The sequence below is a fragment of the Mastigoproctus giganteus genome, chromosome 10 (assembly GCF_048544385.1).
Source record: "Mastigoproctus giganteus isolate SK-2022 chromosome 10, ASM4854438v1, whole genome shotgun sequence".
In the NCBI taxonomy this organism is placed as follows: Eukaryota; Metazoa; Arthropoda; class Arachnida; order Uropygi; family Thelyphonidae; genus Mastigoproctus; species Mastigoproctus giganteus.
This window is the reverse complement of record NC_143584.1, coordinates 208,310,585-208,323,971: the sequence shown is the minus strand read 5'-3', so window position 1 is coordinate 208,323,971 and position 13,387 is coordinate 208,310,585. Positions and strand designations below refer to the sequence as shown.

Here is a 13,387-nt window from a genome sequence, read left to right as displayed (position 1 = left end):
TGAAGTCACTTAAATCAAAACCAGTCTTCCCATAGAAACAATGATGTAATATGAGTCATACAGAGACCATATTTAATCAACTTGCAATCATACATTAGCATTAGTTGAAGCATATGATGATGCAAGAAAGCAAGCTTATAGGACATCAGCCAAAAAAAAAAAAAAAACCTTCCCATTTCACCCATCTGGTCACTCAAAATGTTTGTCTAATTTAGCCCTAAATTTATTTAAGCTATCAACTTCCACAACAACAGACAGAAGTCTGTTCCAGCAATCAACTACCAACCCACTGGCTAAAGGCAAACTTCCGCACATCTATTCTACAACTGTCTTTCCTCAATTTGAATCATATCCCCCTCAGGTTCTTAATCTCAGCAAATGGAAGTATCCCATCATCATTGAGCCTGCTCGAACCATTCAAGGCCTTGTACACCTCAGTCAGATCACCTCACAGGTGCCTAGTCTCCAGATGCTGCAACTTTTAGAACTTAAGCCTCTCTTGGTAAGAGAACTCCTTTGTTCCTCTCACCAACCTTGTTTCCCTTCTCTGTAGTCATTCTAGCAACTCTACATCCTTCCTAAAATGAGGCCTAGAGACCTGTATGCAGTACTTAAGGTGTAGCCTGACCATTGCCTTATACAAAGTTATAATCACCTCCTTGTGTCTACTAGCAAAATTCCTATATATCATTAACAAAACTCCATGACCTGATCTGGCAGCCCATCTGCACTGCTCAGAGAACTTCATATCCGACTGCACAATTACCCCCCAGGTCTTTTTCATTCTCCACCTCTCTGAATATAGTACCATAAAGTTGGTACATTTCTCCTGGGCAAATGCAAAGTACTGCATAGCATTAGCATTAGTAGAGGCATTTGATGCAAGAAAGCAAGCTTATGCAGCATCAGCCAAAAAAAAAAAAAAAAAAAAATCCACTTCACCCCTCTGTTTGTTCAAAATACCTGTCCAGCTGAGCCTTAAACTTATTTAGGCTATCAACCTCCACCACAAGGGATGGAAGTCTGTTCCACCAACCAACCACCCGCTGGCTAAAGGCAAATTTCTGCACATCTATCCTACATCTGTCTTTCCTCAATTTGAATTTATGCCCTCTCAGGTGATTTTTCTGAGCTAGAGGAAGAATCCCATCAGCATTGAGCATGCTTAAACCATTCAAGGCTTTATACACCTCTATCAGATCACCTCGCTGGTGCCTAGTCTCCAGACACTGTAATTTGCAAAACTTAAGCCTTTCTTCGTAAGAGCACCCCTTTGTTCCATTCACTAATCTTGTTGCCCTTCTCTCTACTCGTTCCAGCAGCTCTACATCCTTCTTGAAATGAGGTCTCCAGACCTATATACAGTACTCTAGGTGTGGCCTGACCATCGCCTTATACAATGGAATAATCACCTCCTTATTCCTGCTGGAAAAATTCCTGTATATCATTGACAATACTCCATGAGCTACTCTTGCAGCCCGTCTGCACTGCTCAGAGAACTTCATATCTGCCTGCACAACCACAAGCATATGCTAACCATATGCAGTACTTTGCATTTGTCAATATCTTCTGCAAACTTGGACATTAAGCCTGATATACCTTCATTGATATCATTAATAAATGCACAAAACAATGGGTCCAGCACCAAACCCTTGGGGGACTCCACTAATAACATTAGTCCACGCAGAGCAGTGTCCATTTATTATAACTCTCTGCCTTCTCCCACTCAACTATCCCTTTATCCATTGCAGCAACTTGCCCTTAATGCCATAGTGCTCCAACTTGTGCAGCAGTATTTCATGTGCAACAGTTTTAAAAGCTTTCCTGAAATCCAAGTATATGATATGAAAATTATTTTTTGCATCCAGTTCCTTTGTGACCACATCATAGCATCCAATCAAATTGGTCAGACAAGACTTCCTCTTAACAGACCCATGCTGTGTCTGAACTATTACTGCAGTCTTGTTTAGGTGATCCTGCATCACTTCTTTAACCAGTGACTCCATTATTTTCCCCGGAACAGAAGTTAAACTAACAGGTCTATAATTATTTGCATTACCCTTTGAATCCCCTTTGTGTATTGAGGTTACATTTGCACATCTCCAGTCTGTGGGGACCTACGCCAAATCTAAGAATGTTCTCATAATTATGGCTAAGGGTTTGCTTACTTCCCTCACTGCTTCCTTAAATATAACTGGATAGATTCCATCTGCCCCAAGTGCCTTTTTTATGTTTAACTTCAACAATTTCTCCTCTAATTTGTTTCCCATTTTTGCAAAATCATTTAGCTCTCTGTTTGAGTTTAGTAAACTTCTGCCCTCCCCTTCCTTACAGAATTCCTCGTGTGAATATAGATGCAAAATACTAATTCAGGTTGTCAGCTATCTGAGCAGGATCATCAACAGTTTAACCAACAACATCAAGTGGACCAATCTGATTCATCCTCTTCCTTCTAGAGTTTACATAAGTAAAGAAGTCTTTGTTGTTTTCCTTTGCCAAGGATTTCTCATAATCAGCCTTCACTTGCCTAACCTATTTTGTGACTTGATTGCAGACTAGCTTATATCTGCCGTAGGCTTCTGTGTCACAGGTGTGCTAATTATATGCATCCCACGCATTTTTCTTCTCTTCCACAAGCCTCATTAGTTCATCTGGCATCCATTTAGGCCTTAATCTTGAACAGTATTTCTTAGTTGGTATGAAAAGCCTAGTAGCTTCGAAGATTAATTCCCTGAAGGCTTCCCATTTATAATTCACTGTTTTTAACATCATCAGTTGATCCCACTGTATAGAATTCAAAAACTGCCGTAGTCACCTATACGAAAACAAAAACCTTTCCCTTTACCCTTGATAGTAGTTAAATCTTTAAGTAAATCCCACATCAGTAGACTGTGATCACTGTCACCTAGCGGTTCCTTTATCTGCAAATTCCTAATGCTTGCCTCATCACTGCTGATAATCAGATCAAGAGTATTACCCCCTCTGGTTGCCCCTCAAACATGCTGCTGTAGAAAACAATCTTTCAATAAATCCACAAAAGTCTTACTAGCGTGCGAGGGATCAATCCACAAGTTCCAGTCAATATCTGGCAAAGTTAAAATCCACCATTACAAGACATTCTGATTTACTGGCCCACTCTATTTCTCTGCACAATTGTTCGTTGTACTCATCAGATACAACGAAGCAGTCTCTCCTGTTAGCAAGCACAGACTATGCTGAAAAAAATTCTATCCATGAGCTTTGTACAATCTCTCCATGGCTGAATTGATTGACATGGCTCTCATCATATACTCCCTCCTATTGTGTTCTGGCAGAATTGCAGACACTTTCAAATTCAACCCTATCGACTTTTTTTTTTAACATTGACCTGTACTTGTTAAGTAAATCTGCAGATCTCTTACTCTTAATGTCATTAGTGCCAATGTGTACAATATCACCTTTTGTGCCCTTAAAAGATGATATCTGCTCTACAACATCATCAATTTTTGCCCCTGGCAGACATACCCCGGTCCTGTTCCACTTATCCTTTTTTGTCTAATATTATTATTATTATTAGCTATATGGTGCAAGGAAGCCTGAGGCTTATGCTGCACCAGTCAAAAAAAAAAAAAAAAAAAAAAAAAATTACGAGTTACCCTGAGAGAGAGAGAGAGAGAGAGAGAGAGAGAGAGAGAGAGAGAAGTAGAAGGGAATCACCAAGAAAGAGAAGAATGATGATATCCAGCTCAGGACTCTGGGTGTGCCAAGTCCATACTCACCAAACGTGAGCCCCTGATATTCCCCATCTCCCTAACAATAGTCCCAACAATAACTAGTTCCTGTGGGACCAGCACATTATGTCCTGGAGATTGCTGCTGTGTTGCCTGATGCACAGGAGTGAGCTCTGGTGTTGAGTTAGGCAGCTGAGAGCTTGATGGGCCTCTCTTAATAATTTCCTCAAGGGCATCCACCCTACACCTCAAACTCTCAGATGCCCATCAGAATGCCGAGTTGGCACCTAATATAAAGTACAATGATAATGTTTAGAAAGTTTTTGCCTTGATTCTTCTCAATTTCTGACTTGATATGGATGAAATACTGTAGAAGAAAAGGAACATCTCTATCATAATCATGTCATCTGGAAGAGCCTATTTTTGCTGAAAGTTACCTAGTATTAGTAACCATCTGAAAGTTACCTAGTATAAATATTAGCAAATGATGCAAGAAAGCAAGCTTATAAAGTGTCAGCCAAAAATAAAAATTCCCACATCACCTGTCTATTCCCTACAATAATTTGTCAGTTATCCTTTGAATTTATTCAAACTGGCCACTTCCACAGCGTCAGTTTTTCCAACAATCAGCTGCCCACTGGCTGAAGATTGATTGTTGGAGCAAACTTCCACCTGTTGTTATGGTAGTGAATGCCTTTTGCCTTTCACCTGATTCTTTTTGAGGAATATACCCAGATAAGTATGTTTAGCTGCCCTTTTTCTCAGTGAAATTACTCCATACCAAGCATAGGTATTGAATATCACGTTGTTAATCTTGGCACTATATTCCAAATTGGGATCCATTTCTGCATATTGCCATGACAGCTTCCAAATCATGTATTCATCTGCTGGGTTGTCATGGCATCTTCTAACAGACTCTCTTTAATTGAGGTGTGATCATCTGATTGCGGTTCACCAGCCATCTCCAGAATATTAGCAGTGATCTCTCCCATCTGATCTTCAAATGCTAGTAAACCAGTAACAATTTCTGGCTACAGTTGAGGGGGGGTCCTTTAACCTGCTTCCAAGACTCCAGTATTCTTCACTGCATCCATAATGATGGATCTTTTCAAAAATTCTTTCAGGATTCTGTTCTGGCCTGTTGTTTTGATAGTCTGGATGTTCTTCTCAGGTAATATGCTTTAAAAGAAGCAGTCATCTCCTTTGTCCATGAGCTGGAATGGTGATGAATCTACATCACCACTCCAGTAGTTGATGTACTTACATCAACATCACTACTGTAGCAGGAAGGCAACCTTTGTGTTCAATTTGGCTCAACAAGGTGTGGAGAATGTCCAGAGTAATAATGCTTTAAACGGAAATTGTTTTTTAACAATAATGCCAGACTGGCAAAGTCTGTGAATGACTTCTCGAAAAGGGCTCCAGTTATCCAGACTCCTGGATTGAATTTCCAGATGTAAGTTTCCCTTGAATATAATCCCTGAACATGCTTTGATTTTCAGCATGATAAACAGGCAAGGGTTTCAGCTTGAAATGACTTGCAGCATTTAAACTGAGCAAAAGGGTTAGTCTGCCCTTTCCTGGTTTAAAACCAGGCAGTTATTTTTCTTCTGTCTGATACAGATTTTCTTTGAAGGCATCTTCTTACAAAACACTCAGTCTCATTAACATTGAAGGCGTACCTGGAACAAGAGCCTCTTCTGCTAGTCTCTTGGAAAAATCTTCATCTGTCACTTCACTAGCAGATTTATTTTTTTGATCAGGTAACACTGACTGTACCCCGCCTCTGTTCCGTCACTGGACAGCAATACTATGAAGCTTGAAATCACTTGCAGCATTTAAACTGAGCAAAAGGGTTAGTCTGCCCTTTCCTTGTTTAAAACCAGGCATTTATTTTTCTTCTGTCTGATAGATTTTCTTTGAAGGCATCTTCTTACAAAAAACTGTCTCATTAATATTGAAAGCATGCCTGGAACAAGAGCCTCTTCTGCTAGTCTCTTGGAAAAATCTTCATCTGTCACTGCACTAGCAGATTTTCTTTGAAATGCATAAATCATTCCTTGCACTGAAACTTTCGTCCTTGAATACTTCTCTACACTGATCTTTTACTGTGTCAGAAAGCCTCAAAGCATTAGCCTGAATGGTGTTAAGGTTTAAAACACATGGCATTGCATGTTTTATTCTTCAATCCAAAACATTAAAGGTATTTCCATCTCAGCTACAAATTCTCTTTTCTTATGTGTTGATTGCAGTGAGGGTGCACTTTAAATTTCTACATCCATTACTGATTCAGTAATGTTGTAAGTTGATGTAACATATCTAGGAATTGTTTCTAGATATGTTACATCAACAGTTATGTAAACAGTATCCAATTTCCTTCTGACTCCAGACTTCAAAAGTTTATCCTTACCAAATGTTATCACTTATTTCTTCACCTCTAATGCATTGAGCTTTCTGTTACATTTCTTTAAAACAACAGCATTGCTTGCACATTCCTTTCTATCAGATATCTCAAGGATGAAATGTTAAATGCAAAATACATAAACTTTTAGCACTGAAGCTTGTTGAGAACCACATTGATTAAATAACATACAGTACCATATAAATATCAACATTATGTATTTACAAGTCAAGTTTCCATAGGAACAAATTTACTGATCATCAGCATAACTCTTTCCCAAGCATTACAATAGAAATTTAAATAACTTCCATGATTTGGGAAAGAGGAATTGGTAAATAGAAAATGACTCCCTACCCATTTGGTATTTTGGGAACAAGACCTAGATATATTTGGATGGGCTGAGAAAGGGCATCCAGATCCAGTGTACACGTCTCATCTTCTCATGGTATAATCTCTTAGTGGAGAACCAGCTATATAGCTTCTGAACAAATAAAGATAAGCTGACAATATGGGAATAAGCTGACCAATTTGAATAACTTATAGACCAAAAACCTCTCGTTATGCTAGGACAAAGCAATCATGACAGTAGTCCAGAAAAGACTTATAAAAAACTCACAAATGGAAATTGTTTTTCTAACAATAATGCCAGACTGGCAAAGTCTGTGAATGACTTCTCTTTATACTCTCATATACAATACATGAAGGCAAGCTTATAAGAGCATCAGAACAAAAAAAAAAAAAGGAATCTTACACCACATCACCTGTCCATCTCTTTCCTTGAATTTATTCAAACTACCCACTTCCACAACAAAAACAGATCGAAGATTGTTCCAACAATCAACTACCCGCTGGCTGAAGGCAAACTTCAGCACATCTATTGTGCAACAATCCTTAATTTGAATTTATGTTCCCTCCTGTGCATAGTCTGATCAAGAGGAAGAAAGCCATCAGCACTGAGCATGCTCAGTCCACTTAAAGCTTTAAACGCCTGTCAGATCAGCTCGCAGGTGCGTAGTCTTTGGATGGTGCAATTTGCAGAACTGAAGCCTTTCTTGGTAAGAGCAATTTTTCATTCCCTTCACCAATCTCATTACCCTTCTCTGTACCTGTTACAACAGATCTACATCCTTCCTGAAATGAGGCCTCCAGACCTGTATGCAGTGCTCAAGATGCAACCTAACCATTACCTTGTACAATGGAGTAATTACCTTCTTATTCCTACTAGCAAAGTTCCTGTATATCATTGACAACACCCCATGAGATGTCCTGGCAGCCTTAGCTGCATTGCTCAGAGAACTTCATATGTGACTGCACAATTACCACCAGGTCTTTTTCATTTTCCACTATACTTTAGTACTACACACAGTTGGTATGTTAATCTGGGATTACTTCTACCCACATGCAGTATCTTGCATTTGTCAATGATAAACTTCAATTGCCATTTCTCAGAACATTTGCCTAATATTTTAGACCTTGTTGCAGTAGCATACTTTGATTACTGTTATTAATCACCCTGCCAACCTTTGTATCATCTACAGACTTAGACATTAAGGTTGATAAACCCTCATAAATATCATTAATAAATATAGAAAACAACAATGAGCCCAGCAGTGAACCCTTGGGGGACTCCACTAATAAAATTAGTGGAGTCTGCATCACTCTGACTTCGACTCAGAGTCAGTAACTACTTGCTGTCTTCTCTCACTCAACCATCCTTTTATCCATAGCAGTAACTTTCCCTTAATGTTACACTGCTCCAATTTATACTGTAGTCTTTTATTACAACAGTATCAAAAGCCTTCTGGAAATCTAAGTATGTGATATCAGAATTATTTTTTGCATCTAGTTCATTTGATACTTTCATTCACAAAGGATTATAGTATCCAATCAGATTGGTTAGATGAGAATTGCCCCTTATGAAATCCATGTGACTACAGTATAGTTGCATTCCTGTATAGATGGTCCTGCATTATTTCTGTAACCAGTGACTCCATTATTTTCCCTGCAACTGAAGTTAAGCTGACTGTAATTACTCATGTCATCCTTTGATCCCTCTTTGTGAATTAAGGATACATTTACACATCTCCATAGCCAAGTGGTCAGGAGTGGGAGTGCAGTACCACACGCTCTTTGAGTAGACCGGGGTTCAAGCTCCTGACTGCTGAATACGGTCGATACACCAACCCACACTGGACCAGCGTGGCAGATTATGGTCCATTTTCCCTCAGCATGAATTGTTGAGGAGGCTTCCATCCTGCAGTGAGTTGATAATGGCTGCACTTTACCTTTTTTACACATCTCTGGTCCACAGGATCCCTGAATCCAAAGATGCTCTCATAATTATGACTAAGAGTTTGCTTACATTCTTTGCTGCCATGCTTCATATCATTGGATAGATTTATCAATCCAGATGCCTTTCTTATGTTTAATTTCAACATAAGATTGTTTTAGAGCTCCCTGTTAGAGTTTTACAGACTTCTGACATCCCTTTCTTTAAAGAATTCTTCTTTGTGAATGTAAATGCAAAATATTTATTCAGTTTTCTAGCAACCTGAGCAGGATCAGCAACAATTACACCATTGACATTGAGTGAACTAATGTGATTCAACCCCTTCCTTCTGCTGTTAATATAATCAAAGAAGTCTCTGCTGCTTTTCTTTGCCATTGCCTTCTCATAATCGGTCTTAGCTCTCCTAACCTCCTTTGTGACTTGACTGCAGACTATTTTACATCTACTATAGGCTTCTGTATTACCTGATACTTTGTATGTAGCCCATGCATTTTTCTTTTGTGCCACATCTCAGCAGTTCATCTGACATCCATTTAGGTCTAAGCCTCAAACAGTATTTCTTAGTTGGTATGAAAAGCTTAGTAGCTTTTAATATGATATGTCTCTTAATTAAGAGCATAATCCCTCCCTGCTCCTGTCTTATCTGTCCTTTCTGTACACATAGTACTCCCCATGTTCAAACTCTGCATCCTTTATGTCTGAGTAACACCATGTCTCTCTCTCTGATGTGATTCAAACCCTTCCTTCCTGTAAATATAAGCAAAGAATTCTGTGCTGTTTTTCTTTTCTAGTGACACCTTGTAATCTGCCTTAGCTTTGCTAGCTTCCTTTGTGACTTCCCACAGACTAGTTTATATCTACAGTAGTCTTCTGTATTACCTGATATTATATATGCAGCTCGTACATTTTTCTTTTCTACCACATGTCTCATCAGTTCATCTGATATCCATTTAGGTCTAAGCCTCACACAGTATTTCTTGGTATGAAAAGCCTAGTAGCTTTTAATATGCTTCTTAACTAAGAGTATAATCCTCACCCTTCTGTCCTTTCGTACACATTGTACTTCCACATGTTCAAACTCTGCATCCATAATGTCTAGGTGACATCCCTACAATGCTGCATTTGAAGACTTGACGGTTCTTAAAATTTATTTACTATTATAGTAAATATAGTAAATATACTATGCTATAGTATATTTACTATAGTAAATTTAAATTTACTATTTAAATTTATTTACCATAGTAAATAAGGTGGTAGATGACTCTCATCAACCGGTGAAATACCACTTTACTTATTGGAGGCTTGAAGTGATGGAACCCATGTTTAGTCTCTAGAGCTAAGTTCCGGTCAACCCTTCCCTATCTCTTCCATCATGCAGTATGATTGATGACTTTTGAGGTTATGATGAACGGCATGGCGAGATCCAGTATTCCTTACATTTCGAGGGTACAGCTCTAAAACGGTGTTCGCAGGCCGGCCAGCCGCTAGTTAGTACACTGGACCGAACCTATTGGTAACTCTCTAGAAGGCTTCCGGATCAGCTAGTGTATAATCTTGCTACCTCTACTCTGCCAGATAGTGACTGGAGGGAGTCAGAGTAGTGTGTATGCAGGGAGCGTTGTCGAGGCCACTTTACGTCAAGTATCTGGGTATATTCTTACCACGTGTATGCCATATCCAAAAATTTCATTACTTCATACAGCATGTCCCACCCACTTTTTCTTACTATTGAATACACCATGAACTGTCAAACTAATAGAGCAAGCTTATCTGCGAAAATATCTAAACCTCCCAAGGACTTCCTAATTCATTTCACAAAATATACGTGGTCTCAATTCTAATCTCAACGATGTCCATTTCCACTTGCAGTCTGCCAAACCCCATGTACTTTTTCTGACAGAATCTCAGTTATCGGTTGATTCAACTACTGCTCGACTCAGATGCCCAAATTATTCGCTGTATGATTCCTTTCGCTTCAAAGGTGGTACTTGTGCATATGTCCGTTCTGATATTCCCTGTCAGAGACTTGGCAATTTGGAATCTCCTCTCTTTGATCTTCTCTGGCTTAAAATCTCTCTACCTCATTGTGTCAAATTCATCTGTTGTCTCTACCGTTCTCTCAACTCCACTAATCACTTGGAGCTCTTTGACTTCCTCTCTTTGCAACTTGACTTTCTCCAGTCCAACTTTCCTAACAGTGAGGTAATTTTCCTTGGTGATTTTAATGTTCACAACTCCAGCTGGCTTCCGTTTTCTAGTCACACCGACCCAGCAGGTCGAGATGCTGAGGATTTTGCAATTACTAATGACCTAGCACAGATTTTTCATTTACCTACAAGAATACCAGACAATCGTAATCATACAGCCAATACGCTTGATCTTTTTCTCACAAACAACCCTTCTAAGTACACGGTCGAAGTGAGAGGTCCTTTAGGCACTTCAGACCACAACTTGGCAATTGTCTCTTCTCCAATGGAACCTTTATCTCATGGCTATTCCCAACCTCATGTTGTTTGGCATTACAAGAATGCAAAATGGGATGACCTGCGAGACTTCTTTTCTTCTTTTCCTTGGTCGGATTACTGTTTCAAAACTTCTGATGTCAACATTTGCTCAGATCGTGTCAGTGAAATTATTCTTGCAGGAATGGAATCCTTTATCCCACACTCCACTTTAAAACCTCGTCCCTTATCTAAACCTTGGTTTTCCAATAAATGTTGTAAGGCTGTTCAAGAGAAGAATGTTGCATATCGTAATTGGCTTGTTTCTAATTCTTCAGTTTCATTTTCTGCCTACACCAAAGTTCGGAACACTTGTAAAGCAGTTATTAATCAGTCCAAACTAGAGTTTGAATATACTAAGAGTAGAAAACTTGCTTCTTGCCCTAATGGTAGCCAAGCATTCTGGTCTCTTGCCAAAGCTATTGGCCGCAACTTTTGCCCATCTCTGCTCCCACCTCTGTCCAAACCAGATGGTTCTGTTGTCACTTCAGCCAAGGATAAAGTTGACCTGCTAGCATCCCATTTTTCTTCCAGCTCATGTATTAATGATATTGGTAAAACACCTCCCACCATTCCCAACACACTCCATTCAATGCCTCCTGTGGTCTTCCGTCAAAAGGATATCAGAAGGATTTTGATGAATCTTGATGCTAAGAAAGCTCCAGGTCCTGATGGTATTTCTCCACTTGTTCTCAAAACCTGTGCTCCTTGAACTTACTCCTATTCTTTGCCGCCTTTTTTCACTTTCTTATTCCAAAGGTGTTTTTCCTTCTGCTTGGAAATTTGCTTATATCCAGCCAGTTCCTAAAAAGGATGACAAATCCTTCCCATCCAATTATCATCCCATTGCAATTACTTCTACTCTTTCTAAAGTAATGGAGAAATCAATTAACCGCCAACTCTTAAACTACCTAGAAACCTTCCGTCTGATCAACGATCGCCAGTATGGATTCCGTAAGTGTCGATCCACTGGTGATATTCTGGCTTATGTTACCCATTTATGGACTACTTCAATGGAAAGGTTCGGTGAAACACAAGTAGTTGCTCTTGACATCTCAAAGGCTTTTGATTGTGTTTGGCATAAAGGTCTTCTAAACAAGCTTCCATCTTATGGTTTGCCAACTGTTGTTTTTAGTAATTGGTTATCCAGTTTTCTCTCTGATCGCTCACTGAGGGTGATGGTTGATGGCTCTCTGTCTTCTAACTTCACTAATGCCGGTGTCCCTCAAGGTTCAGTTCTTTCCCCCACTCTTTTCCTTTTGTATATCAATGACCTTCTTCCATTGACTGGAAATCCTATCCATAGTTTTGCCGATGATAGCACATTGCATTCAACTTTCCATTTTGAGAAACCTTGTCCTGCTCAATCAGCTTCAACTTCTCGAAAATCTGCTACCAATTCCTTAAATGCCGATCTTCAGGTAATTCTCCAGTGGGGCAAAGACAACTTAGTTGATTTCAACCCTTCTAAAACTCAGTCTTGTCTTATATCTCGCAAAAAAGGATTCTTCTGCTCCTATGCTTATCTTTAGTGATGCTCCGATTTCTAGGCAAAATGATATATCTCTTTTGGGGATTACCCTGACTTCTAATCTCTCTTGGCACAAGCACATTACAAATATTGCTTCCTCTGCATCTAAAAAACTTGGTTTTCTCTTTCACTCTCGGCATTACTTCCAAGCAGCTGCTCACTCTGTATAAATCGCAAATCCACCCTGCCATGGAATATTGTTCCCACATCTGGGGTGGTGCCCCCAAAACCTCTCTCAGGCTTCTTGATTCCATTCAGAAGAGGGCAATTAGGTTAATTAATGATTCATCTCTAACAGAATCTCTCCACTCGCTTTCTTATAGATGTACTGTTTCTGCTGCATGCCTCTTCTACAGATACTTCCATGGGTAGTGTTCTTCTGAACTGGCTTCTATAATTCCCGCTCTCTCTTTCAAAACAGTCCAAACACGTGCCGCCACCAGCCAACATCCATTTACTGTCCAACTTCAAACCCACAGAACCAACTTTTCATCTTACTCATTTATTCATTCAACTGCCGTTTTCTGGAACAACCTTCCTTCATACGTATTTCCTGAAAATTACAATCTACAGAAGTTCAAGTCCAATGTCAACAAATATCTTCTTTCGTCTTCTCACCCTCCAACCCAAGCACGGTACTAAGTACTATAGGTTCTAATACCTCTCGTGTTTGGGGTTCACATAAAAAAAAAAAAAATTTAAATTTGAAATAAATAAGTAAATAAAGAACCGTATTAGTGTACATGCAAATATACATGCACCTGTTCTTACTCTTAATTATCCTAACATAGCCCATCCTATACTTGTTGCATGAATGATGGCTCACAACAGCACTTAATCTCTGACACCTTGCTTTCCATGCTGTTTCATGTTCCAATAGAAGCAATGCAAGAATCACTTTTCTCTCTGCTTGCAGCTCTAGTTAATCTATTATTCTGTGTACCTCCCCCCCCC

The 13,387-nt window shown here is 39.3% G+C and overlaps 1 protein-coding gene across 1 annotated transcript in view; it reads left to right on the top strand.

Moving 5' to 3' along the window:
• Nucleotides 1-13,387, top strand: part of LOC150079821 (serine/threonine-protein kinase/endoribonuclease IRE2-like) — an 80,227-nt gene that overhangs the window by 17,667 nt on the left and 49,173 nt on the right. The window lies entirely within an intron of this gene.